Consider the following 27,321-nt stretch of genomic DNA (forward strand, 5'->3'; position numbering starts at 1 on the left):
GAGTGCTAATCGCGCCTTTTCCGAGCGTTTCAAAATTGCTCAAATGTAAAAGTATACGTACTTTGTATACGTGCGTGATAAGCAGTTTTCATTACATTTAAGGACCCATTGTTTCGTAATTTCCTTAATAAAAAAAGTTATTTATTAATTTTTTTAATTAGAGTAGTAAGTAGGTACACTGCATATGAAAATTAAGCTGTGGATATATTATACAGCCCAAGAGGAACATGTCCATTGTTACAAGATAGGTACTCTTCGTCGTCGTTATTATTTCAAATTTGAGACATGCAAGCGTGCCGCCTCGCTCCTCGTTCCATCATTTCAATCGCGGCGTTTGTAATTGATTTTCAAAATTGAAGCATTTCGTTTAATACAGCAATGTCAAGATTCTGCCTCAATTAGAAGCGAATATTTCAATACGGAATGTGCGGGGACCAACTTAATTAAAAATAACTCGATTGTGACACTACGAACACGCGTATAATTAATTAACCTTATTGAAATGTGAAAATTTATTTCTGACGGGGAAAGCGAGAACAGATTGTTTTCGAATGATTAAAGACGATATACCTATCGGAAAGGAATGAGGAGAATTTAAATTATAAGACATTTGGAATTGGAGGGCGATCGCCAGGGAGTATATAATTACGTGCTGGGATGCACAAGTGTAGTAATTATAAAAGGTGCACCTTGTAATTGAACCATCTTGTGGATTTTCTGTAACTGTCTGTCTGAAAAAATGTTACATTTGGAATTGTGTAACAGTTTGCGCACTTTCGTCATTCTGAATAGGTTAGAATTAGACCACTAGCACATAGTATAAGTGCCTGAAATCGTTAACACAATTATTGTTCCATTAATTGTAACTGCTACTGCAAAATAGCTTCATCTCGCCAGGAAAAAGTTCATAACTTCAGGGAACCAGAATGAAACGAGCCACAACGCGGTGCTGGTGGAGACACGAGCGCAGTAAACAGCATATAATTACAATAAAAGCGTATTCCTTCTGCAGCAATTGAAGGTGTGAGAACGACTCGCAAAATTGGGTTTAAGTTAAGTATTTGGAAATTAGTCTAAGGGGACAAAGGGCATTGATCGGTTCCTAACATTAACTGCAAAACTGCTATATTCTTAAATGTTTGTGATCTCAAAATCGAAAAACTGCATAAGGGCTAGAACTGTGGGTTAGCTAATAGCTAACAAAATGTAATTGACCCTTAACCCACTACGTTAGTAAATTTGAAAGGAGATTTGAACCCGTAAAATTTGGAAGGGAAGTGCTTGGTCAACTGCAGGCGTAAAATTTATTAAGTTTCAACGATAAGAAAAAAGTACGATTATAGGAAATTATAAGTAAGTAGTGCGTTATGTACGCTGAGATAAAATTCTTTCTGGCAGTTTTAATCGACACGCGCCGGTTGCAAAAAGGTTGAAAATTCATTTTCCATAAGGAGCTGACAAGACGCATAGCACATCCGTATAAATTAATGGCCTCAAAAAATGCAACGTGTATTTTGTTACAAACGTTTCAACACACGTCAAAATCAGAATGCGGTTTGGAATAGAAAGATAAAATAAGACAATAAGTAAAAGTTTTCAATTTCAACGGTATTAAAGCAATTTAAAATAAACGTAGGAAAACCATTTTAGGAGAATAGGATGGGAAAAGGCGTAATAAGATGTCGAGTTACATTTGTGACGTACTTTAACCATTTTGATGTGAGGGGAAAATCGCACTGTCTCGCACGGCGCGGATCTCTCACATTAATATTTAAATTGAATACGGCAAGGCGTACTAAATGCATTTGTCAATTGCAGCTTATCGTTTGTTACATTTCTACGTTTAGTGCTTGTGAAAATATTACTTTGTAGGAACACGTTGGCAAGTAAACAATACAAGGAGGTGGAAGTTGAATGAAACACCTGGCACAAATTCGGAATTTAATTTCTGTGGCGGTAACGAAGTATTTTACCCAACATTCTGCCTTTAGTTTACCGTTATTATTACAGTAAGATCGTAAATGTACCTAGTTAGAATTCGGCGATTCTCTCTACTCGTGTTGGATCTAATTACCTATCTCAAAGGGCCACATTTTGTTTGTCAACGCGCGCTCGAATGTTGCGACGATTGTTTTTTTGGGCCGTATTGGGCAATCGATTTCTAAGAGCAGGTGTTTTATTGCTGTAGCGTTGAGTTGACTACGTTAGCAGCTCGCAGATGCTTTTGCTGGAAGTAATTTACGTCCAAACTCGCATTTGTTATAGTTAACTTTCCTTAAACACTTGTTAACAAGCATAAATTAACTGAAAGTTACCTCATAAATTCTCCCTAACTGAAAAGCGACAAAAATCGTCGATAGCTCGACGGAAAAAAAGAGAAAAAAGTGCCTTGACCTGTTGAACTTTTGAGTTTTAAACTTTTCCCCAGGGTGATTTTTTTTTAGCTCACGTGCGGGAAACTACTCATTTGACAAAATCAACGATTCATTCATTCCCGGATTTACTTCCAGAACTTTTTTCTGTTTTCCCATGTGGCATTGTAAATACAAGAAACAATGATGTTCAGAAACTGACGCTTGTTAATTAACTTTATGATGAGATTAGTCTGGTGGAATGTCAGGAAAGGGATTAATTTATTACGTATAGTTATTGTAGAAGATCGAAGACAAGTGAATTAACTTTTCTCCGCTAGTTCGCCTGACGGCCGTATCATTTTTATTTGTTAGACTTAGACGTTAGTGTAAATGTATCCGAGACACATTTATTGAACTGTCACTGTTGATAATGTGATTTCATAAGAGAAATAGCTTCAGCTTAATAATTGAATTGCCATTTTGTTATTCCCCTTTCGTATTACTTACGAAAAGGAAAATAAACTGTCAGATTGTAAGTTGTGTGTGTTTGTTTTATTAAATGTGATCCTTACTGTAGGTACAAAGGATCAATATCTCTCCCACAGATTTAATTACTTGATGATGATTCATGATTTAATTTAAGTCGGACTTTCAATGTTAGAATCGTTATTTTAGCACATTTTGTAAATGTAGGTAAGTACTACATAACATATGGTTAATATTCTGACTTGTATCGTATCACATGTTTGGGATCGATTGGAGGTTTAATTCTACATTAAAGCTTTAAAGCGCTTACGGTTTAACAAAGTTGAAAAACTTTTTTTAACACGAGTTCGAATTTCGATATATATATTTACCAATTCCAGATCTGTTTTAATGCAGATTCACTTAATGAAAGTCAAATATGTAGTCCCATTTTCAGTTTATATTTTGATTGTTCGTCCTGCGTACTAATTCAGAACGCATCGATTAACCTGAACGACCTGGTTTGTAGCGGGAAATTTAGGAGGAATCACGTAGGTACGTCTTAAACAATCTAATTACGAACCGTAGTCGTACTTCCATTTCTTAGATCTTACACGTAAGTTTCGGCAACTTCCGTTACGGTCAACTCACAAACACACTCGCCTAACGGAAGCCCGGAGTTATATATGACGGACCTTTTCCCATTTTTACCACCGCAAAGCGTCGGTTTCTCATAACAATAACAAACAAAATTAAATTAACGCATCGCTTAATTCTTTCATTTACTAAACGTAAATGATAATCACGCGAGCGCGCCAAAATATTTTGAAACACCCCGAGCGGTATATTATTATTATTCAGGACGACGACGCGGGTAACCGGATGCTTATAAAGATTTTCGTAAAGTTTCACGACGCTGTCACGTCTGAAAAGGTAGGTAATTGAAATCGTTAATTTCGTGCCCGTACAACACTAACAATGGATTCACTGAATTTATAAAGCTATCATCGAAATCGAAACAAATGGGGTATAAACTATAGATGCACGCGCCCGCAATGCATTTAATCGTAATTCAATATCATTTTATACGCCACATTGATTATTGACTCGGACTTTATACACTACACCCCTGTTTTGGCTCGACATAATTGGGGAAACGTCAATTTTATCATATTTTCTCTGGGCGGATTTCTACATGGTAAAGCTATTCAAAAAATTCACGCGGTTATATAGGAACGTTTCGTTGAAACTCGATTTCCAAACCGTTTAAAACGCCTGTCAGCAGTATCACCGGCATTGTCAGTTTTATTCTAAATTTCTTTTACAACATATGTTATTTATATGTGTCGATTATTTTGGTATTATTGACTTTTATTTTATTTTCTATGGAATAGTAAACAACAACGTGGAATTAACGGTTTTGGTACACACACCTGGGTAAATTTCGTCGAAAGTGCTTATGTGCTCGACTGCATTCACACTTTCATTTACCACGACCTTTCTGGATTAATTATTGTAACCCCTTCCACATTTAAACTTCGTTTTATATTTAATATTACCTTTATATTGATGATGGCAAATATAATTTCCGAAACTAGTAGCTTTACGTCATTATCGTCATTCACCAGTTATTGTCCTTATACATAATCAATTTTATTCAACCTTAATCAATTTTCAATTTAACGTATTAAACGAATTATGTGGGGAAGGCTGAGTGACCTATTTCTACACAGCGAAAAATGTGTATTTTTAATTTGGCTTGTGACGCTAGCGAGGCACCCTTCATAAGTGTTGCAAAATCAGCGCGTAGACTTTTACGATTGAAATTGACTTAATGAAAGGACGCAAGGGTTAATTACACCTCCATTAACTCCCAACAGAATGCGAGGATTCCAGTCCCTTTTTTTCTCGAAAAGTCCAAACCATTCGCACAAAGACCATCCTCAGGGATCAATCACTCACGGCGATTGTGTTTGCGAAATTGGGCAGGTTGTTAAAAATTCTTTCACAAACAGAGATTTTGAAATATTCAAACTTTAGATTACTTCCGATTGGCGCCATCGAATACATACACAGATCCAATCAATACGGTTTAATGTATTTTTGATTCAGACCCCGTTCGAATCACATCTGTTGTGAGGCTTCCATTCGATGTATTAGTAGTCCCTGTGGAGATGTAACTATGTATTATTAAGCCGTTTCCACCGCGGTGTAAACGATGTTTTATCTGTTACGGTCAAATTGCAAAAATACAATGGCCACTTAAGTCTTTAAGTATATTACAATTTGGCGACGCGACGACCGAGACACCCGATTATTGATAATAATTTATAATGGCGCGAATTTTTTCTCGTATCGTTTTAGCATTGAGTATACACGCGTGTAGGGTGGTAACTCTCTCTCGCACGCTGTAGATGCATCCCTTGAGGTTTTGCGTGATTCATTTCACGGGGACAAAATGTATTAAACCCATTAGTCCAAGCGCCGCGGTCATTTTAAACATTATCCTTTTACACCCCATTGCCAAGTGCCAACATCGAAACGTTTTTACTGCGTACAGTCCCAGGTTTATAATTTTCTTCCCAAAAAACTTTGTAAATCTACCGAACTCAAATCCTATATAAGTTAGAAAGATAAAAGCATTTACCTACGTATCGTTATGTTAATTTCATAGATCAAACAAGCTTGGCGCAGGATTAATAACTTGTAGTAGTAGGTATCGCACTTATACTAATTTATTTGTTTGGTGGTTTTGAAAAGTATTAGTACTTAACCTACAATACAAATATCGCAGTAATGGAAGGACCTTAGTTTTAGCATTCACTTCTGCATCTCCAGCTACCCCCACATGATAATATGCATCGTCCATCAGGTAACAACACATTATCTAGCTAGGCCATAAAATTCTCTTTATAAATATTATAAATCAAATTTGGATGGTCCAATTATGGCTTAATTTCCTTGCCGTTCTATAGCACCCCCTCTGTCAATCCATATTACCCAGAATGTCTTGGTTTGAGCCCCTACCTCACAGCCAGAGCATAATTTCCGCACCATTTTGCTCAAACTACTTCGTCTAGCTGCATGTCACTATTGTCGGTCACCTGATTCTCTAAGATCAAAGGATCTGTTATTTCTTCTAATAGATTCTGATATACGACTAATTTCCCTGTTATAAATTTCCTTCTAGAAATATCGACCCAATATGTAAATCTTCTCTAGAAATAATGCAACATTTTTCCTTTAGGTGAATTTAATATCTACTAAATTAATTCCGTTTAAGTAACATTGCAGGTATGTTGCAAAATAAGATTATATTTTTAATTCATTTTCTAATTATCTTAAAACATTTTATATACCGATGTATATAAAAATAGTTTACATGCTAAATTTAGATAACTGTCTGCGCCTTTGAATGCGTGAAACGGGGTTTCTTTTTAGTCACATGCAGTCAGTCCGTTGCAAATTTTAATTGGGATCACGTCACGTCGCATTTTTTGCCATTTATTCGGGTCTTAAGGGCTCATAACCGATTTCATTTTTCGGAAGTCTTTCGAAAAGTTCCATAAAATGTAACAGCTGCACTTGACACTTGTGCTTTTCAGGGAAGAAACGCAAGTTTGGAAATTTTCTCAGAATCGAACGAAAATTGCATCGTATAGTGGATTCTAAATCGGATGCGATTCCAAAAATGACCATTGATTCGTTATCGAGTCTTTGCTTAGGGTCCAAAGCAGTAAAAAGAACATAACCCCCTTCCGAAGGGCTTAACTTTTTCATTTTTTTGTTGACTTAAAGTTGCCTTCGACAGAGGATGATTCAAAGTGACTAGTGTAAAAATATTACCCACATATGATTGACGGTTCCTGAGAAAGGTGATTTTGATCTTTTGGGTAAAACTTTTCTGAAAACGAAAGTGCCACGGAGTCAAATTTTTAAGCCACTCGCTTTCGGGTTTGAAACGCCGCCGTAGCCCGTAACTTATCGACTTGCGATTTTTTTGCATTCGACAGAGTAAAGTGTGAAAATATTAGCTGCGACTTCGACTTGCGGGTCCCTAGAAAAGTAACCTTAACTGTGGGGTAGTGCTGTACCGGAACCGGAAGTGACAGGTGGATCAAATTGGTGACGTGCATTTCGGTAATTTGTCCTTTGCTGTATGCGTCGAGAGAACTCCGTTTTGAAATCCACAAAAATGCCCATTTGTAACTAACCACAAACATTGTGAATTAAATTAATCGAAATAAACTAGTTGTCACGCCACATCTACATACACTGCAGGGGAGTGGTTTTTGCCCTGGTGTTGAAACTAAAAGTCAACACCGTGATAACGCGCCAAAGGGTGTATAGGTAATGTAAATCTGGTGTAATATAAGTTTAATAAATATTAATAGGGTTCGTAAAATATTCACGAGTTGATTAGTTATCATGGATGAATGCAAAAATATGGAGTGTCCATTCTATATTGTTCGATCGAAGCCACCTCGGAATATTAATTTTTGCAGTAACAAAAAGGGGGAAAAGCTTATTAAAAACAAAAACGCATCTTAACGTTATTTTGTTGAAAACTTTTTTGTCATTCTCAATTATTAAACTTTTTAATTAAATGTATTAAATTTTAAATTAGTGTCTGTGTCTTGACATTTATTTTTAAAAGCCGAAGGGCAAAAGTTTATAATTTATGGCATCAGCTCTCATTAATTATTTTATTTAGCACGTATAGAGACAGGAAGGTAATGAGGTTCAAGGGTTAACAAAGGAAGTGGAAGAAAATAGAAAATTGGAAGTAAGGGGTGAAAATTATTCTGTTTGTTACATTCTTAACGGAATGGGTTTTCCGATGCAAAACAGTACGTGAGAACGTAATAACCATTCTAATGGTCACCACTAAGAAGTTAACGACTTCATTCTAGAGCTTCGAGGTTTTCAAATAGGCGTACGCATCCGTTTGCGGATTTAGTTTGAATATTTTGTTGGTCTTACTACAAATCAAATGGGGATTTTTCAAATTAAATCGATTACATCATATACACAACTCACAACTAATTGCTTTTGCCAATGCTAGAAAGTAGAACATTATTAGAAATGATTTATTGCACCGTAGTTATGCACGGTGCTTTCTAGAACACGTACATCAGGCTTTCATTTCAAAACGAACCACCGATTGTCTCTTGTAAACAAAAATCGCAAAATTATCTCCATTTAAATAGCTAGGAGGCAGTGGGGGTGTTTCCTATTTTTAAGTTATTTCTTATAGGTTTTAAGCAAATGATTACTAACACCAACAGCGGAATTTTATAATACGCGGACGATCTAGCAATCGTCATAATTAGAAAGTTTCCAAACACTGAAAGAACTCATGCAGACGATTCTTAGAGAGTGGATAGGTGGTGCAGTAGCCATGGCATTTTCGTTAACACATCCGTTAATACATTCACGAATAGAAAGAGAGGGGACCTCGATGGGCTCACCCTTCGAAGACGCCAACAGGGTCTGGCCCCGTCTGACCTGGAAAGGGTACAAACTGCAGAAGGGATTTTGGCAGTACATGGGGCTCGTAGTGGTAAGGTCAATAATACTGTACGTTGCACTTGTATGGCGACCTGCTTCAAATTTAGCTTCTACGGCCGTATTGATGGGATTTAACTTTGATTTTTTGCATTAATTGCATGAGTTGTTCCATTTTTTCTGGCGCGGATCTGGTCACTACTGACTAATTATTAATGAATTTATAACGGTGCTGAAATCTATAACAGATAATTTATCACTTACTTGTACTGAAATTTAAAACACGAGCGCGAATGTCACTATTTATCACTTCTACTAAACACGATTCACAAACGGTTTAATAAAATCGCCTGGGCCGTTTTGTAGGTCCAGTCCGGTCCTGCTGTTTTCTCTCATTCTCTGCATCTTATTGAACTGATGAATTGTACTTGTATCAATAATAATTATGTCCTCTTGGATCCATATACCTATTTGTCTTTCTTTGTATTTTCACACCGTATTTTCTGGTCCATTTAGCTTCAAGAATTTTTACGACTAATTTTACTAAAAAGCGTATAACTTTCTGGCCACTGTTTTTCTACATGGCACGTTTAAACAACGCATAAATTACAAAGGACCTTCGTGGTTAGTGTACTATAAATTATATGGCCTTGATGGTGTAGCCTGTAACTTAAGCGAAACATTCATAAAACTTGACAATACAAACCGGATGGTAGCCATTTTATAATTAGCAATCGTTATCATTATACGCCTGTAACACAATATTTACCGTTCCCATTCGTCATATTTACGTCAATTTGTAATTATAGATTGCAAATCACAATTAAATTATATAATTAACATACATAATTGAAAGCCTTTCCACCATTAGTGTTTCAAATGGCCATAATTCGCACAATAAATATCCATTGATTACATTGCGGTGTTTGTCAATGTGAAAGGCTCAATTTCTCCCTTTCAATTTCAAAATGGTTTCAATTAGTGCTTTTTCCCCTCTCTATGTTGTATAAACAACGGAAGCCCTTTGTGGGAACTAGTATAGCGATAAAATTCTAAAGTTACTCTCCATCACACAGAATATTACATTAGAACCTTCCTCAAATTGTATTTCTTTATTGTCTTATGTACGCTTCAAGTTTTTATCGGAATCTTGTCGGAGAAGTGAAATTAAATTACACATACAATGTAGGTAAATCCATTTCCTTCCCAAATTTGCTCTCTTTTCTTGTAAATTTAGAACCTGACTCTGACAAAAAAGACCGTGTGGTAGCGACCATTTTGTAAAGGGAGCATTGGCCCAGGTAGAACTTCCCGAAAAGCAAATAATCGAATTCATCGACCGCGTATCACTTACTTTATTAATATTGTATCTGATGCCAGAAACATAAATTCTCTTAAATTGTTAGATAAAATATTAAGACCACGACGGGGGCCATGCAATTTGGTATATGTTTAGCTGTGCAGAGTTATATAAATTTGTTTAGAGGCAATAGGGTCGAAGGAAAACACGATCTCAATTTTCCAGTTCCTTTACAAACATACATTTAATATTCGAACACATATTTTAGCCCAAGATATTTTCCACTTCACTTACGACATATTAATTTGCATTCGAGCTAATTGAATGTGCAAGTTTCCCAACTCGAAATGCACAACCTCTTTTTATTGTTAAAGAGCAATTACTTTTACGATGACTATTATTGTCAGTGTTGAAAGTTTACAATTCATTTTAATCCTCACGCCATTTAATCCCCAAAGTCCTCGTAGGATATTTGTAATTAAAATTCTAAAATGTAGTCCCTAAGTGCTGCATAATAAATTTATGTTGCTAGAAGCTGTTAGAGCGATTGTCTCTAAAGACCGATTTGTTTACGGGATATCTCCTAACGACGCTCAATCTAATTTCACCCGATTATTATCAAATTATCAACTGAGGTATTTATAAGTTTTTGCGTAGTGCGATTTTGATCCTAAAAAGCGACCTCAGTACACCTAATTTAGAAATCAACTTAAATATCGAAATTATTTTTGGACAAGGTACGATAAAAAAGCTAATCTTTTTGATATCGTTGTATAAATAATGCAACGTCATTCATTATAAATGAAAAGAAAGACAATTTATTGTTGCCAAACTTATTCTAGTCCACAAAAACGAAATGGATGTAGGCGGTACATCCAAAAAAGAATCTGCTTCGTTTCAGCTTGGATTATGCTATATATATTTGTGTCTTACAACTACGTTTTTACGCCCCTTTTCTTGTATGATGTACATTTTATGTCATTACACCCATTAGGTTACATGTCGCCACATAATTAACACTTAATTACAGGGAAATGCGCTTATCAAAGGGTTGCACGTCAATGTACGGAATTATACCTACCTAACGTAGAATATTAGTAGATTTTCGCAGAAATTCTGCTACTAAACTATTATTTGGGATTCGAATGCGAATACATTTCTGCAAATTTGTGCGTGTGTGCTGTGAGTTATTTAATTAACTCATTTCAGATAAAATAATTTTCAATTTTGTGCTACTTCCGCTTGTATCGTAAGTGAAACACACGTCCGGTATAACCAGAAGTCCTTAGTTGAAACGAAGTCATTAAACAACTGGTAAAAATCTATTCGCATTACTTAGTTTCCCGTATTAATAACCAACTAGTTCGTCGTTGGACACTAAAGATCCATAGAGTGAATAAACGGAACAATAATACTTAGTTCCACATATAGAAAATAATGGTTTTTTTTGTAACTGGGACACCGAAGGGTTTAATTAATACGTTCTCAAAAATGAGCATCAGGAAGAAATGTTTACTATTGTGCATTCGACGCGACAAACAATTAATTCTTAGTTTTTCTCTCATTACGTCTACTTAAAAGAGTCTTTCATATCTTTTTTTGTTCGTTTCCCCGAAAAAAGCAATAAGTGGCGAGTGCAGTTTTAAAAGCGGGAAAAGAAATTTGGGTTGTCGTCGCGAATGATTTATAAATACAAAGCGGCGGCAATAAAAATATTTTAATGGTATATTCCGATGTTGTTTGCATTCGAAAAATAAATTTATTACATCGGAAAACGCGAAAAGCATTTACGATCCGTAAGGGTTTCAGGGTTAAGAAAACCGTCACCCGCAGCCATATTGCTGAGTTATTTGATTATATCCTTCTTACAATTCCTATTTTACACTTCTTCCTTTGTATTGTTATCCAAATCCTTCGAGAGATCTATGCCAGATAAAGAAGATAGAGAGCGCACTGATTTATTATTTTGATTAAATTAGACTCGGGAAGTTTATCGGAAGGGAACCTCGAAGAACTCCATTTTGTTTCCTCTAAACTTTATGGCAATGTATATATACGTACTTATACGCGTTACACTCAACTACCTCCCTTAATTATTGTGTTCGATCTGTGCGAAGGTATGTTCATAATTTAAATGTATCGTAATAACTCTACTATCGTTATTAACTGTAATTTATGTTTTGTTTCAGGCGGGAAGCTTGTAATTAGGAAGTATTAAAAGGTAAGTTAATTTGTTTAATTACCAACATTTAAAGCTTAAATTTATGAAGGTACGCTCGCGTTTCCGTGTTTTCATTAAAAAAAATGTTCGTAACCATCTCTTTTAATCGCGATTTAAAGGCGCTTAATGGTGTAACTTCAAAGCTTGAAAAGGCCAATACTTTTACTCAAACAAACATACCTACCTACCTATCCCTGTAAGATAAAACTTGAACTTTGAATAGGTGTCCATTCCTCTTGAGAAAGAGGTTGGTGAGTCTCTTGCCATCCTTTCATAGAAGCAACTATTACCGAATTTATTAATGAACTTAAATTTTTGAGGAAGAATTTAAAATGACCTCCGACCAGCCTTTAACGTGAATTTTTTTACTGAGACTTACTGGAAAACTCCTCCCTTACTAATTTCTTGAAAATTGAAAATCTACTGTCTAGCTTGCTTGCTCTCAAAATTAAATGAAAAGTGACCATACAGTTTAGATATGGACGAAAATGCAAATAGTGAAAAAATTCCAATTTACATTTCCCTTTACAAATGTTCTCTATGAATTACCTAACTACTTAGATTAATTTTCGTAGTCACAATTTTCTGAACTAACCTGAACCCAATAAACCCCTAAAGCAGATCTAAAAAAGCAGCAGAGCACCTCGGTGGGACTCTAACGGGGTCATTGGATTTGAACCATTTTCAATGCGGCTAAACGACTCATTTTAGATATCATCAGAACATACAGTAATTACCCCGCGACGGGTGTGGGATGACTTGAGTGACGTTGAGGGGTTGGACGACCCTAGTCACCGAGGTAGTACAAAGGGCTCGAATTTGAGGCCTAAGTACGCGTGGACCCTGTTCACCCTCCTATCGTAATCCAGAATCCAGAACCCCGCGCCGGTGGTAATATGCCTGTATCTACTTGGATTTAGTAAACGCCGTAAATTTGTAATCTACTTCATTATAATCATTTTACGAATACAAAACTATACAAGGTGACAGAGCATAATATACTTACCTACGTGAATTCAAATCCATAAAGAAGAATGAAAAATACGTGCAAAACTATTATACAATATATGTTCATCCCGAAACCTAAATAAATAATAATAAAATTTTCTTTACCGTTAGTGAAATAGCGGTGTAGATACTTGACGAGATTAAGTGAATTAATTGCGCAAAACAAACTTTTGCGATGTTGAAACAAGCACTGCACCCTTTACGTTTGTAATGGGTATGTATACCGATCTGATTTTTTTTGTTAGAATAAGTTTCCAAGCGACTGTCAACAACAGGTTGTTTCCCAACGAAGAAATTTTAGCGGCTGAAAATTTTAATTTAAACTTTTTATTATAAAAACGTCGAACTTTTATAATATGTGGGTTTCATTAATTAAATTAGGAAAATTTTTGCATAGCCATAATACTTTTTTGTTTCTGTTCGCCGATGATGCTGCTTCATTAGCGTTGTTCCGTTATACGATCCGCATTCTACTAGTTTACAAAGGATTTAAATTTTAACGATTTATTTTTGCAAGATAATAACTGCATTGTTATCGGTAGCTATTACCTTAGTGTAAAGAATAGATTACACTATGCTATTACGTACGTGCATTCAGCGTGAATTTCACTCATTTTCTTTAGGTTGCCTTCCGTTTAGTGAATTTGTCTTGCGTTTGACGTAGTTTATTTAACTGAAAATGACGTGAGTGAAGGCAGGTGGAAATTTTGATTGTAGGGTAAACAGATCTCATTGTTACTAATTAAATTACCTCAGCCTCATTGTCATAACAAAACTATTGAAGTCATATTTAACCCTTCTTTGGCGTATTAATTTTTTGTTCAATTGGCACGTCGTGTTGTGTGTAAATTATTTGAAAAATTATTCAATTTTCGGTCGCTTTGATTACACAACAAATAGGATTTATTAGGAAGGGTCTCAAATACTTTGCGCATGTTTTGTGGATACGTGATTTGCTGAGAATATCGATATAGTTATAATTATAATTATAACATACTTGAAAAGAATATAGGTGTAATTGAATTGTATAAGAATGAAGTGGGGTTAGACGGGTGAGAGGAGGGGGGGGGGGTTGATCAACCATATGTCTACTACTTCGATTAGCACCAAATCAGTATGAACGGAGCTAAACAAAGCCAATGTTTATAGATCCAAACGTCCTGAAGTTCCACAAGGGCTGAAATTAATAGGGCATTTACCATCATACCATAGCTTCATTCTGATATCACCACTCTTATTGATTTCTATACCGGGTGAATACTTTCAAACCGAACATAGGGAATTATCATGGGAAAACAGTTTTACGCAGCTTGTTGCTCCCCAAATTTAGAGGGTTCATAATCTACAATAGAAGACTACTACTCTAGGTGTGCCTATACCATACAGGATTGTATAGGTACTTCCATTGGGCTCATATTTTGTATACTTTTATGGATCGCAAAAAATGGTATGCTCCTTATTAACTGCGGTCTGCGACGAATACGGTAATGCTATAATAATAAAAACACAATCCACTTTGAACACTCTAACAACACTAGGTACTACCTGCAACTTTCTTTACTGTTTATTACACATATACCTACACTTAATCTACACTTTAGATAAAATAAAAAGAATTGTCTTTAATATGGGTACACCCTTTCTTTTGGTCACAAAAAAGCGCCTCACCTGCAAAATTTTATGATACGAAGATGCTTTTTGTTTTTATTCGTGGTCTTCGTATAGGTAACACGCTTTCATGACCGCTTTGAAGACGCCAAAACGTTTCTTTTTTAAAATGTAGACGTTCGCTTAAACGCTTAAAAACTTAGAACTGAAATAAATTCCTTTAATTAAAAGACATGGAGTAGAAAAATGAGATAAATTTTTACGTCTGATTCATTTTTTTTCTTTCAGAATGGCGTTATAGGAAGAACGATGTAAGAGCCTCGAGGACTAATAAACGGCGTGCTTTATGCGAGGTGAGAATTTTATAATTATTACTCCGGTATTTTGAAAGCAATGCAGATACATTTATCATAGTTTTTTCCACACATGAAAATGTAAATTCGAGAAAACAGCGTTAAAAAGCGTCTTCCAAATGAAAACACATCAGTAATTCAACACTCTTTTAGTTGAAGGAGTGGAACGAATATATATAAAACTCGGCCCCAAATTGCAATGTTGGCTCGTTCTCCTCATACTTTCTTGCCATTGTTTCCGGTACATTTGTTCAGTTTCCAAGCCATATTCTTGTCCTATCGCCCTCTTATCACTTCCCTTATCATTTTCTCACCGATTATCGCAATGGCCCCATTTTATCTTGTCGGCCCATGTTGAAAGTGGCACTTTTCAAATTTATACGCGAACCATTTGGGGCGGCGACGACTCCCGTTAAATAATCACTTAAAACGGCCGCTAAGAAAAGTTTCTGCGTTCTCGCATTTATATTTTTAACTTAAAATAGAATTTTCTCGATTTCGTTAATTGGCAGCCTTAATATCGTCTTATTACAATTACCATCATTAAATTTAATTCATTCGGCCAAACGGAAATTAGTACAAGTCTCCGAACTAGAACATGTTCGCGTTTTTATGCTGGGAACACCACCGCAAATCGAAAATGTCGTGCCCCACAAGTTCTTACATTATAACAATAAAAGGAGAGTTGGAAAGTTCGCAAGTTACCTACCTACACAAAAATGACAACAAAATGTTCTACTTACTTGCTGAATTTATCGTTTAAAAGGAAATAGTAAAAATCCGGCACGCCACTCGACTAAATTCAATAAACTCTTTGCCGCGATAAAGTTTTCTTTTTCATTTCAGTCAGCTAAAGTTCTCTTTGGAATGTTTTTTCATTTAGCAGGGCATTAATGGGTATCTTTGTATCGTACTTTACTTACATTTGCCTGTAATCTCACTCAATTTATTGACTACTCAAACAGCGTGGCATCACCTCAAACCTCTTGCAGTTTAGGCAACGTTAACCAGTGCGAACATGTGGCTAATGGTATTTGATATTTTCAGTTATATGGGCGCGCGGGCTCATTTTTATATAACACTTTCATCTCAACGTCAACCACCGATTGAAATTTGTAATTTTGATAAGAAATCAAAAATTGCAAAAACACGTCCATTTAGATAGGTAAGGGGGGGGGGGAGGTTTAATGGGAAGTTTATTCAACTTTTACTATTCACCCGGCATCCCGGCATATGCGTTTCGCCCACCCCATCGAGTGACATACGTTTTAAAGGCAATAAAATTGTCTTTGCAAAAATAATTTGATTTCCAACAATTCAGAGCATAAAATAACATAGTAGTCGAACATATTAGTCGCCCAGTGCCAAAAACTGGTCGCCCAGTAAAAATTCAATAACATATTAAAAGTTAAAATACAATATGAAGCCTAAAAGGTAAAACAAGTAGCCTACAGGTGTCAATTAAAAAAAAGGTTAGGTTGCACAAAGATTCGGTGGCATAAACAGAGTAAGCCTCATTGTCAAAGCTTAGGTTCCAAAATCCAACTATGCGATTTTAACTAACTCGAACAAAAAAAAAAGTACGCTACCTGTACGCTATCTATAGGTACATGCACAGCACATACATATCTCGATTCTTATTTCAAATCTAATAAATTTACTTACACATAAGTAGGTACATGAAATAAACAGTATACATAGACGATATCCGAAAGAACCAGGATTGCGTGTTGACTTGATCATCTGAATGTGATATCTTCCTTTAGACTGGTGTAATACGAGGATTGTTCAATAGAATCACGTTTGATCTATGCAGCCATCGGGCTGTTATTCAGTTGATGGCCACTGAAGGACGTCAGCCAATGAAAATTTATACGAGAATGAAAGCTGTATAATGTATATGGTGAATATAGTTATTGTCATGCGACAGTGGTTGAATGGTGCAATAAATTTCGACAAGGAAGAGAATCCATTAAATTCTTCTGCATGATAATGCCCGACTCCATGTAGCCCAGGCGATTCAAGAACTGCTTAGACGTATGAAGTGGAAAGTTTTACACTCCGCCCCTTTCAGCCTCGACCTGTCCCCTTGCGATTATCATGTTTTTGGTTTTTGGCCCAGCCGCAAGAATTTTACCAGCACGGAATTTACAGATTAGTACAACAGTGGGATTCATGCCTTAATGTTAATGGATACTAGACTTCTTTTAAAACCGTTGAATAAAAAATGTTGTACAGCCTCTGAACGTGCTTCTATTGAACAATCCTCGTATTTATATTCTATTGAGTATTGAGAACTTCTGACTTCTAGGTGATTGGTGTTCATATTGTTCTATTCATTTAAACAGGCCGTAACCGTAAGGATTGTTTTGAACAACTTTCGATCATAAACTGCGATTCATTTTTAGCAATACTGTTGGGAACTCCCCTAAGCGTTAATGAGAAATGTTAAACTTTTTCGCTGAATCCACTATAGTTTAAAATTACTTGATATCAAGTTAAGTGAAGTATTCATTTTTTGAAATACATGATTTTCAAGTCAAGTGGAAAATCATCAAGCTACTTAGTGAATCACTAAACATAAGATATAGTAGGTATATAAAATATTCATATACGGTTTGTGTAGTAAAAAAATCATATACTAATACTTGACTTTCCCAGTCACTGAAACGATAGCTATACCTAGTCTCTCACTGTACAATATTAAGGTATGTATATGGGTTCAATAAGTAGAATGTAGAGACAACAAAGAATGGATAACTCATATGGAAAACACTCATCTTTATCGGATAGTGTTATAATCAGAAAATTCTAGCAGAACAATTTGACCCTAGGACAGTATCGTGCCGCGCAAATATCGACCTTAAATGACTAGTCGCCGTTATGTAAAGTGCAAAGACGATAAAGTTTAATATTAGGTCATGCACAATCAGATTGTATCACGAAAGTTAATTATAACTTCTCTCAACCCCCATTGTGACTTACTAAATTAAGCTATTATGAGACTGGATTAATTATAATTTCGCTTTACTGTTTTGGTTTAAAGAAATATGGCTATTCAATTATTGAGGTTTTAAAAACTTTAGAACCTTATTACGCCAATTTATTAGTGATAATAAGTTCTCATGTAAAGTGGTAGATGCTTCAATATAAAACTCTAGATAATTTACGTTTTCTGAAAAATAGTACTCGGAGTAAAAAATATCTGTAACTGTTATATGCAGAGGAGAATGTAACAAGGATAAAGTATTGGTGAAAGCGGGTTATAAGAGTGCCTATATTATTGTGTCGGTAAGATTAATCTATGACCCACACAATACTTTTTTATTAAACTTTATGCGCGTCTTGCAGGTCTTAGTTGGACCATTGAATAACGAATTTTTCACTCAACGGTTGGACGACGTCAACGGTTCTTTTAATTCATGAGTAGAGAAAAATTGGCTAATGAGCAACTATCAAAACTGAAAGAAATGGAAGGTACTGAAAGGCATTTTATTTGCTATTAGCTTTTATGTGCTTGTCCAAACTGATCATTTGCGTTTGTGGAGGAATTCAAATCCAATTCAAACTGAGTATCGATATTACTCCCTATTATGGTCACAATAGTAGACGCACAAGTTTCAGAGGAGACGACTAAATCAGCGAGCACACTGGACTACGGTGTCTTTGATCTCCTCAATATCCGAACAATTCATCTTGTTTCCTTATTACATCCACACAGTGGTTTATAATTGAATTGTATACATCTGCAATGAGAATTGCACGTAGCATCCATCTGACCTTTTCAACAGTCGGTACGTTTCGTGTATAACGCAATTTAAGATTGGGAACTTTATTGGAAAGCAAAACCATTTTCCACTGCCGGCCTGACGTACCTACTTTATACGTTTCAATTTCTTTAAAAACCGCCCAAAAACGGCAGATCTAAACATATTTGAACAATAAAACACCGCATATATAAAAGTCTCTTTGGACGTTTGGACGGTAATAAAAAAAATAAAGAGAAATAGATGGAAAAACGCGAAAAACGAACGAAGAAAAAAGTCTAATTGTGGGTTTGGATGCGTTGACCCGAAACCGTGCGATGGTCTTTCATTTCGAAGCACCATCGCTCACTCTATATAGTTTTCGTGACGCGGATGATTCTAGGTTGGTTTCTCATAAGAGCCCTCTTTGTCACACGTATATCTAATGTCGCGTTAATTGTACGCAAATTTCTGTTGGCAACTGCGCAATAATGTAATTCAAATTCATTTGCTGAAAACTTATAACTTCATTATCTTTTACTCCTGTTTTCTAATTTGCCTATTCTTGTAAATAGGGTTGATGCCTAGCTGTTTATGATATTTCTCGCGTTACGATAACGGTCGGCGCCACATGAACGTAAACGTAATGCGGTACAGATATAGGACTTCTCAATTTCCATTTAATTTTTTGGATTAATTGCTTATAAACATGCATAATACATTTCAGCATGCGGCTGCCTACTGTAGGTAGATGGCAGTTTCAGTGCAATCCAGAAAATACAAAATGATACGAATTTTGTTCACCCGCAAGAACGTACGATTTTATAATACTATGATGCATTGCATGTGTCTAGCAAATGATGCTGTCTAATAAAGTAATAAAAAAAATGTACCGCAATTATTCTATATTGTCAGGAATAAATTGAGTAGTACAGGGGACCAAACCCGACTTTTTTTTCTAAATACATTGAAGATCGATAAAGTTTTGTTTGGGAGTTAACCTACCTATCTAAAATGAATCCGCTTATGTGAACTGCACATATTTTAAAGCATGGTTGGCCAACCTTTTTACCAGGGGGGCCTAATATGAAAAGTAAGATTTCCCCTCGGGCCACGCTTTTTTTTTGTTAATTCGAAACAAACAGATTTTGTTACATACTCGTACTTAAATAGCATCCAAACTCCTAGTCACCACGACAATTCAACAAAAAATGTTGCACTGACTAGAAGTGTTGATTCTATTTAATATACATTTACAACCACATAAGAGATGTATTTATTAACGAACTCCTAAAAGCGAGTTTATGATTTTGGACTTTCTGTCCGCCCGTGTATAATATATACATGATAACTCGCGGACGATTTCGAATTTTCCAATTATATATGTTTTCAGTATTAGGTATATTTATCATCATCCAGGAAGAGCTGATTAAATTTTCAGTGCTCGAGTATCTAGTTACATACCTACTTGACTTTTAATGAAACATTTTACATGAAAACAAAATCGACAACTGTACCATAATAGTTACTTTCTTCAATTTCCAATTTCTACATACACGCACTGCCTCCTTCAAAAGAAAATTAAATCATAAGCGTCCCACGACATCGTTTATTTACGAAACTGAATATTACACGGAGAAAAATGTATGTTAAAGGTAATTAAAAATTTAATAATAGCTATCAAAAAATATAATACGTATAGGGATAGCTATGAAGAATTATAAAATTTATCATATACATATTGCTGCAAGTGTATATATAGCAAGTTTTATTATGTATTGTTTTAACTCATACAAATAAACGGTATGTAACGGCAACCTTCTCATATGCATGCTTTTGTAATACGGGAGTATATTAACATCTCCGCTTTGTATTAATAAGTAACTTAGATTATTGCAACTAATATATACACACCCTGCCAAAAATCGACTGCACCAAAATTTCTCGGGAAAACACTTATTAATTTTGGTGCGGAGAATCCAAAACAATTCGTACTTTTTCGATCAGACTTCTCAATCAAAAGTTATAGACTAGAAATCAATTTCGAAAGAAAATTCAAAGGGCTGTAACATTTGAACTAATAGTCCAATCTTGGAACTGTTTGAAATTATGGATTCTACAGGCCACATTATATAAGAAAATTTTTTTCCGGGTCGATCTGAAACAATTTTTTTTTGCCCGAAAAAAAAGGCAGTGTATAGGTAATATAATAACCTTCCTTTTTTACCAAAAATCAGGATACACACATATTGGTTTCGAATATATAAAATTATAAGTTCAAAAATCATGATATATTTGCAACAATAAGGTATAATATGGGTTGTTAAACTAACAATCTTTCAACCGCAAGGTTTTCATTTAAGAATGCGTTATATACTAAACTGTATTATACACAAATAATAAACCCATTTCGTTAATAAACTATATTTTAATGTTTATTGTCTATTTGTTGGATATATTTAAATATCTAAGATCATATTTAATACATCATTATTATAGTGAGAATTATTTTGATTAGACATATTCATATTGTACAGCGTGTGTCAAGGTTTGTTTGATTTAATAATAGCTTCTCGTACTGATTACAATATAATTTTTACTATATGATTTTAACAATCCATTTTTCTCCGTGTACCTATTTTAAACGTTTGACATTATAGTAGCACTTAGCCGATAGGTGTGAATGCTGTCGCTTCATTAAAAATGTAATTTTTGTGTACCTAGTTACAGGACTTACCCAAAGACATCAGAATCTATTACTTTCCGACCAACACTTTCTAGAAAAAGCATAAAATTCCCCAGCTTCGCGGGACACAAGATGAAGTAATGCGGGCTGAATATCTTTTAGGTTTCAAACGTAGTTTTTACAACATACATAAGGGATGATCAAACCACTCCAAATTTTTCCAACAGAACCGAATTTAAATAGAAAAAGCGTACCTATAGGCTTGCTTCGGAACTCCACAAAAAAACGGCTGATATTTTATTGAAGAAGATGCAATTTTTTAATAGATTTTGACTCTTAAAATCTAAAAACGAAGCATAATTGATTATCAGATCATACCAAAAAAATTGTTGTAAGAGGATCCACTTTTAAATTGGCAAAATGTATAGCTTATCCTCAAATATCGACCGAAGACGTATTTTGTGTTAGATCAAATGGGAAACGATTTTTTTAAATCTAAATTTTGGTTGGTTAATTAAAAATTATTCTGATCAAAAAGCTACGTACCTAGCTTTTAATCAGATAAAAAATCATCTGATTGGTTATAATTTGAAACAATCACCAAGCTGATTGGTCGTATATTAATGGAGTATATTAGTCTCCCTAAATACACTCGATCTTGGTTTTAAATCAGCATAATTTTACTATCAAATTTTGTTGCCTCTTGGAAAAAACTCTCGATCAAAAGCATAAGATAAAATTGCTCCAGCTAAAGCTGTCGCGTTGTTACCATACTTTTGATTTCTAGTTTTTTCCGTTGCAACAAAAGCTTCGTAAAAAAATAAAATTATCCGATTAAAAATCAAGCTCTTTTGTGTATTTACCGCCGAATAATCTATACTATCATAAAGTTTTAAAAAGTATATTTCAAAAGTGTGTTAAATTTAAGATATTCTAGATTATCGCTTGAAGATAAGAACCCTTTACTAAAATCTCGGATCCATACAGCAAAAAAATGTTAAAGATATGGACAGGTGGAGAGAAAATGCTAGTACTTACGAATTTAACTCCTAACGTACTATATAAATATTCATTTTATATTGGGCGGAGTGTTAACTAATAGTCCAGATAACATGTGACTATGCCTATGGCTGGTGCGTAAAAAATGTTTTACAGAAGTTCCGGAAAAATTTGTCACAACTTTTGTCGTAGTATTAATCACGCTTCATTTATAGATTGTAAGAGTCAAAATCTATGTTGAAAATTGCGTTCCTTCGATCTAATACCATGCCATCTTTTTGTGCACTTTCGAGGCAACACTACATTTTTCTTATTTAAAAATCAATTCTCTTACCATAACTTCTGTTTAAAGGTCTGATGAGCAATTATGTTTTATTCTTATGGATTGTACGAATCAAACAATATTTAAAAATAGCGTCTCCTTTGTCTAACACCAGCCATAACTTTTGTTTTACTGGTCTGACTAACAATTGTTATAATTTTTTATTAAAACTTATTTACAAAAGTTTAAAGAAATGTCCCCAAGAAATTATTCGAAACTATTCGATATCTCGGTCTGTACTTTCACGATTTTAGAAAAAGTTAACTTTATTAGATACGAGATTTTCGCCACAAATTGCATGCACTATTTTTGAATTCGGCTAAAGAAAAGGTCGGTACAGTTAAAGCACTTCCACTTGTGTTAATTTCACTTCACACGAGTTAGCTAATTCACTCGGGCTTTAATAAACCACGTCAATCGTCGTCCCTCTCATTTACTTTGATGTTTCGTAGCGAATTGTCGTCCCAAGTGCGAGCATTTAGCTCTCAAAAATGCTGTTGTAATTAATCCTAATTGTATCGATCGTACAATTGCGAGAGTGCCATAAGCTTGAAAGCGAAGTAACGTATAGTATATCATCCTTATCATTAAATGATTAAAACTTTTCCCGTTGGCTGTATACGTGTTCAATATGCTACGTCGAAAGTTATTCTAAATTAGATCTAGGATATAATGAGGATTTTCCACCCGCCACGCAGTTCTACGTGCCGTTAAACCCATTCGCTACCACTAAAGCTCGAAATCGAGCTTTCTCGTCGCTACATTTTGATGGGGTGGTTTATGACGTCGTAATCTACTAACATTGTTTTTCCTAACAGTATATAGGCCATCTTGCGGTTCAATAATAGTTTTATTTTCGCGGCAGGAGAAAAGGAGTTGGATTTATGGGCCGTTTGTGGAAAAGAGCGAGGAAAAAGTTTTTTACGTATTTAAATTACGTTTAAAGTACGCGTTTGGCGCAACTAGCAAACTTTTCGGTTATTCTCCCTTCTTAAAAGTTAAAGATTAGGTACTGAAGTAAGAAGTTCTTATCGTTAACCGCCTTCTGTGCCTCTAAATTAAGTAATGTAACGTTCCAAAATTATAATTTATGAAATGGCACTTAATGCATGCAAATTTATATCGGCGTGCATGAGTAACCAATAAAATGCCTTTTAACTATACTTAAAGTTTTCCCACTGAACCTGATTTTAGGTTTATGAAATCACGCGCTTCGAAAATTTTAATTGTTTCTCATTTTTGGAAGGTTTTTTTACAGCTCTGTTTTTAATAAGCGCTTTTCTTTCATGCGGCATCGTCCTTCAGGGATTTTCTTAATTGTGAGCCGCTTCTCTTTAAGCAAAACGATCTCACTGAAAATTTAATTTATGTCTGAGATTTTTTAAAGTCGAATTCCTTATTAAACGAATTAAAAATACTTCTACTACTCTGTGTAATGATTTTGAATCACAATTACGAACATAGAAATGATAATGCTAGCTAATTTCAGTTTAAAAAAGACAAGTAGAAAACCACTAATTCTAGTATTGTGTTTAGTGTTCTCATAAAACTATAGAACAATTAACCGTAGGTACCAAACTACATATTTAATAGCTCTTCCATTAAATTAATTCAATTTGCGGCCTGTAATATGGAATTTAGCGAAACACCCACTCACGTGATATGGTTTTCACTTGGATCAAAATTAGTCGCAAGGACAAGACAATGATGCGGGGTGCTTTAATAAGGTATAGGTATTATCGATTGAAGCTATTCATAGAAAGGATTGTCTTGATTGAAATAATGAGAAACACATGATACCGATGTCATATCATTCACAATGTATTGGCCTTTCAGATGTTTCAAATGCAATATTGTCAAAAACACCCTCAACTCCATTAAAAGATTATTAACACTTTAAGGTAATTAAGATTTCTTCAATTAATTGTTACTTACGATCGCTTGTTGCATGGTATTTGTTTTTGTGGCCCCGAGTGAGTATATATTTTTTTTAACTTCTTTGATTGATTGAGATCGAAGAAATTTGTTTCATCAGTAAATGGTTATATCGAATTCAAGTTAGGACCCAGGAAATAAGAGTTTTTCGTGTTAAGTTTTTTATCGTAACATTGACACTTATGTTTGCTTAATATTGCAACTTTGAGTACAGTTATCTACGTTATACTACGTTAGTTACTCATAATACGTTAGTTACCAAAACAATAGTACTTACCTACCTATAGAAATCGACACCGCAGGGCTAAACAGTACATTTTCCGTTTCCGTACGATAATGAAGAGGTGGTCGTATTGATATATATTTTCTTAATAAATCAAATTGGTTAACATGCTCATCTGGGATAACTGCAAAAACCCTTCTCCTTTGTCACTCAAAATGTCATTGTTATTTTGACCAACTGCATAGTCTAATTTGATTTCAAATTTATGTTACAGGAACATTTGTTTGGGTCCTTTGAAATGCAAAGGCCTGTAGCTTACAGTTTCCTCCTTCATTTTAATCTATGTATTCATTAGTCTTCCAGACAGATATTACTTCTAATGCAAAAGAATAGGGTGAAGTATTTTGAATGGACACGCTGGATGGTAAGAGTTAAATGTCAGAGTGTCGTATTGTTAGAGTTCAGTGTTTGAAGAGCCCTTTAATTCAGTGATTTAAAACATTTACCATTTATCTCATCCGGTCAACTTCTTTTTAAGAGTTTAAGACATGATATAATTTAAAAGCAAACATAAATTTCTTAACTAAAAAGCATTTGAAATAATAGGTAGGTATCTCAATCCGTGTTACATATAGAAAAAGGGAGGTTCAATGCGAAACATTTTAGTAAAATAAAGGACGCCTTTACTGCCGATGATGCGAGAAGAAAACCTGAATAAGTGATAAAATACATCACGCAACCCGACGTATAAACCGAATATGGTGCGATGAAAAATCGGACTAAAAGAGTTTCTATTTTTCGGAATTCACCTGTTTCGGTACGTACAGTTATCGATTGGTGAGGTCAATTAAAAGGAAATATTAGTGCCACAAAATCGCTGGCTGTATACTTGTAATAAAACCTACGTTTGCGAAGCACAAGCAAGTATTCAAACTGATGCCTAAAGTTAAATAAATATTTGCCGCAGTATTCCGCCTTCCCTTTGGTAATTATGATCTCAAATTGGCAGAGAAAATAGTGGTCGTTTCGCGTTTCGAACAGTAAACATGTCTTTTCTGCCGCTTGCCGGAGGGAAGCTATACTTTTAGGGGGTTATGTGGGAAATTATTTATGGTTTTCATGTTGATCTATCGATATGAATATTTATGAGGAAAGTGGCCATTAAACTATAGTTATAGTCTTCTTTACTTCGCGTTACCTACTACTCCAAAATGTATCTCGAAATTTACAACTACTTCAGTGGGTATCTGCTCTACTATACACGAAATTTGCATTTATATTTGAGCGGATCTAACATTATTCAGACAACAATTAACTAAACAAGTTAAAATGCACCCATTTAATATTAATAATGGTATTCCTACGTAATGGATCAAATCGTGGTTTATTCATTTCATAAACAAAGGGCAAATGTGAATTGGTCAATTACGTTTCAACGTAGGTATCTACCTTGCATTTGTATAATGTATAAACCTAATGTTGAACGGATTTATTAAAGCTTTATTACCTATGGTTTCCTGGTGCGTTCTGTTGCTTTAACGACCACAAAAGTTCCAATATTTCCAATACGTAATTAAAATAGTGGATTATCTTTCCAAATTGAGTACATACCTATTGTATCTACCCAACCGACTGCAGAAGGACAGCAACATTCTAAAGAATGTAAGATTTGTTTTCGGTACGAGTGAATGTGGGTGGTGAATGATTTTTCTAGATCTTTGACGTATTCACTACTCGCACCGAAAAGTTACTTTTCTGTGTGCAAATCACGCTTCCTGCAGCTCCACTAATTTTTGGACCCAACCCTTATTCACCATGGATAAGACCTGTCATAAAAATATAATCTTCGAGTACTTACGGATCCATCACTCAAGCGCCAACGGCGACAATGGTATCAGCGGATATTGTGTGACGAACTAGAAGCTGAAGATAGCGCAATAGTATTCACAGCGGAAATTTTCATCTGCAAGGGAAGATATAGAATGGTTTAATTTAACATCGTCACCAACTCCTTACAAGTCCTAGACAAAATGAAGAACACTATTAAAAATAACGTAATAATGGATAAAATTGTTGGTGCCGTTACGTACCTACAATTCCTTGGACGGATTGTCAACTTTGTATGGATTCCTAAAGAATATCTCCCGGATTTTGTTGATTTTGCTAGGCTTTTGACACAATCGACCATGATGCGGTGGATTTATTATTGCAATCAGTATACTTGGTATAATAATTTTGTTTCAGTCTCGAAACCAATTGCGCAAGGGTCAGCCTTCTGGTTTTCTCAATATACTCTTCTAATTTTATAATAAGTAGTTATTAAAGATACAAGTTACATTATAATGAAACGCGTGTAACGTTTTCGAGATTGGTTTCCTCGAATATTTCCTATGAAAAGAAAACGTCCGTTGAGGAACAATCGGAACAAAGGAGGGTCTACTTCTGAGCTGTTGTCTCTAATTAAAATCGAAAGTATCCAGCATGTACAAGTTAACCCTAAATTGTTCAATATATAAAGAAGAATTTAGGCAACTTATACCAACAAAAATTTAGGCAATTTACCAACAAAAATTAAAAGAAGCTAAATTTTCTC

General features: G+C 35.0%; 1 protein-coding gene across 3 annotated transcripts in view; it reads left to right on the forward strand.

Annotated features, from left to right (window-relative positions):
- The window catches only part of LOC116168307 (insulin-like growth factor-binding protein complex acid labile subunit), an 85,614-nt gene that overhangs the window by 43,312 nt on the left and 14,981 nt on the right, over positions 1–27,321 (forward strand). For 2 of the 3 annotated variants that reach the window (XM_031484051.1, XM_031484052.1), the window contains exons 3-4: positions 11,817–11,848; positions 14,753–14,817. The gene's annotated coding sequence lies outside the window, so the exon portion shown is untranslated. The remainder of the gene's footprint in view (positions 1–11,816; positions 11,849–14,752; positions 14,818–27,321) is intronic. The other variant, XM_031484053.1, reaches the window with a different exon arrangement.

Source organism: Photinus pyralis, unplaced genomic scaffold (genome assembly GCF_008802855.1).
Source record: "Photinus pyralis isolate 1611_PpyrPB1 unplaced genomic scaffold, Ppyr1.3 Ppyr1.4_LG4, whole genome shotgun sequence".
In the NCBI taxonomy this organism is placed as follows: Eukaryota; Metazoa; Arthropoda; class Insecta; order Coleoptera; family Lampyridae; genus Photinus; species Photinus pyralis.